Genomic DNA, 3,347 nt, shown 5'->3' with positions numbered 1-3,347 from the left:
GAACGGTCCAGCTTATAGTCAAACTAAAACCGTTGAAGGTCATTAAAACTAAATTGAATTTTTGAAAGCCTTAACGATCACCAAATCATATGAAATTTTGTAGAGGTGATCTACTCATATAGACCTAAGATATGAACGGTGGAGATGTAAAATTATAATCGGGAAGTTGGTGTAATGCCCTATCCCTATGAATGGCTTAAAATAGGGATCCCTCATTGGAAGGGCCCTATATATATATTATATATAGGCTATCTAGCCTATTGGTCATATCAATGATGACCTCTTAATAAAGTATATAAGGGAAAAAATAAATTACCAAATACTTCAGTCAAGCAAAAAATACCAAAAAGAAAATGTATATAGATAGGTTTAGTATAATAATAGTACAAGCATCAAATCTGGTTTGAAATGAAAGAGTGCAGATAGATCACATACGAAATTATTAGTATTATTATTATTATTATTATTTTTAGGGAAAATCACATACAAATTATTCATTACATTCAAGTGACTCAATACTATTATTTTGTTATTTACCTATAGAAGAGTTTGCTTAACAAATCATGTAGCGACTGAACCAGACGCTATCACAGAAGCAAGTATTCACAATCCATGATTTCAGAGAATGGGCTTGACGCTCCTAACACTTCACCATTTCAGAGATAGAAATTTTGCAGTCCGTTCCATCAGCCACCGAGTCCAAATTTAAGAAAAAGGTTTCAATGACTTCCACTGCTTGGGCAGCGGTCCAATTAATTATGTTGGATTCGGCTTCTCTGCTTGGACAAGCAGTAGCTTGGATTTGCTTGGACACAGCTCCTAAGCTGACACGTCATCTAGAACCAATCCAACGGATAATAATCAAAGGACTTCAAAACATAATTTTGTAATGCCACACCGAATCTAGTCACTTTAAACACAATTCTAATAAAAGGATCCCCTCTTTTGTTTACTGGGATCCAAATTCTTCTATGATTTTTGCTTCGGTAAAGTTATTAGTGATCCAAATTCACCTCTCACAAATCATGGGTATCTCTCGACCAAAAAAAAAAAAAAAAAAAAAATCATGGGTATGTTCTCAAAGAGTCAACGCAGGGAGGCCTGAGGTGGGTTATTCTTATCAATCTTTGTGAATTACTTGGAAAGTTTGGATTTTTATGATGTTTGTGATCTGGGTATGTTTGAAAGAGTTGGAATTTTCTGGGTTTTGGTTGAAATGGAATATATGGCTTTGGGTGTTTTGTGAATGAGCTTTATTTAGGGGTTTTGGGATTTGTGGTTTTTGATTTGGTTCCAGATGCATGATCGTGTGTGTAAGTTCTAAATTTGGTGGAAATGATGATTATCATCATCAATCATCATCTGCTTTTTGAGCTTCCGTTCTGATTTGAATCAAGCAACAACCACCCAATTTCAGTGAAACCCAGATCATATCTCCATATTGCAACACAACATCTGGTATCCTTAGAACTCGTCAAGGCTTGCGTCGGAGTTCCTCCAGCGTGCGGCTCTCTCTCGTTTTCAAAGTCAGAGACTTGCCCTCTTGCCGGCGTCGTACAATCACCACCGTGCACATCCGCAGATGGACTCGATGGAAGCAACACCAGAAAGAGAGAAGAGAGAGTGATATGCTATGTATGGTGTAAGAATTTTGTTTTAGGGTAATTTGATTATTGTTCTTTGGATTGTTGATGGATGACGTGTCAGCTTAGAGCCATGTCCAAGCAGATCCAAGCATTGCTTCTCCAAGCAGAGAAGCCGAATCCAATTATGTTGGCAACATGCATTTTTCCAAGCCCCAGTTAAGTTGGATCCATGTTGCAACAGACGATGGCTAGCTTGGCAATTTCTAAAAAAGAGGATACAATTAATGTTCGGTAGAAACTGCCATTGTGGGGTCAATAACCCTTTTGAGTTTATCCCAAACAATGCTGCCCAAACAAGTAAGATGATTGCGAGACTAAACACATCTGTCTTAACAAATATTTGTTTATATAGGACATATTCCGGAGCCTTGTATGTGGTAGTTCCTGCTAACTGGGTATCAAATGTGGCACTATAGTCTCTAAGAGGGTGAACCAGTCCAAAGTCGGTTACTTTGGCCTGCAAATTGTATGTGAGTAGAATGTTGGAAGGCTTTAGATCTCTGTGTTGGAGAGGAAATGTCCCACATCAGAAAAAGGATAAATAAAATATAACTTATAAAGAGCATCTCAAACAGTTTCCTTAAAATTTCTTTAAAATGGGGAAGCAAAAGCCAAAATCTCCAAAAAATTTATGCTCCAACTCCAACAGCTTCTCCATTTTGGAGATTTCGGCATTTATTACAACAATAAAAATGCTACATGATTATTAATAATAACAAAAAAAATACATATATTTCATTGTAACATAAATTACCTAATAAAATATTCTTAGATTTTTTGTTCTTATTGTTGGAGCACGTGAATAATTAATATTTGGGGAAGGAAAACTTTGCTGCAAATTTGGGGAAGGAGTGCTTCTCTCTCTTCTCCATCCCCATTTTGGGGAATGAGATGGGGAAGCTGTTGGACCACAAAACAACCCAATATTCCCTAAAATTGATAAAATCAAGAAAATGGGGAAGCTGTTGGGCTCTAAGTGGATGAATAATACCCAATGTACCGAGTTCTTTTGTGATTAAAACCCAACACCTTAAAGGTGGTTAAGTTGAGATAATATCGGTACAATATGATCCACGGGCCACGCTTGTCCTTGTTCAAGTCTATGTACAAAATTCTGGTTAGAAAACTCGTAAAGATATTAGAGATTGTAGCACAATATGGAGTCATGTGGTCCAAGCAAGAGGGATACAAATTTACCGACCACTTTTATTTAACCACCTTTATTGTCTCTAATTTTATCAAACTAGGAAAGTTAACTCAGCTAAAAGCGTCTAGGTTTCCTACAATGTTGATGTTAGCAGCCAAAAAGTATTTTAGCTCCCTAGCAGCGCCAAAAATGTGTCAGGATGCAAAAGACTGTGACTAATATCAATAGAAACAAGAGGTTAAAGTAAAATTATTGTTGTTGGCTAAAAACTACTCCAATAATTTCAAACCACCAAGTCCCGGAAGGGGCCCGCTTAATTGATTTTGAGAGATATCAAGTAAGATAGCTGGCATTGAACCAAGGAGGTTCTTGTTGCGGATGCTAATAATTTATTATGAGGTATAAACAAAAAAACATTAAATATATATATATATATATATATATATACTATTCTTCTTGTCGTTCTTCTTGCAGAGGCGGGACGACCGTACTTTAAAATTAAAGTGCGGTGCTCCTCTATTTTGTCTCTACTTTTAGGTCACTATTTTCACATC

The sequence above is a fragment of the Fragaria vesca genome, linkage group LG3 (assembly GCF_000184155.1).
Source record: "Fragaria vesca subsp. vesca linkage group LG3, FraVesHawaii_1.0, whole genome shotgun sequence".
In the NCBI taxonomy this organism is placed as follows: domain Eukaryota; kingdom Viridiplantae; phylum Streptophyta; class Magnoliopsida; order Rosales; family Rosaceae; genus Fragaria; species Fragaria vesca.
Note: the sequence above shows the minus strand (reverse complement) of the source record.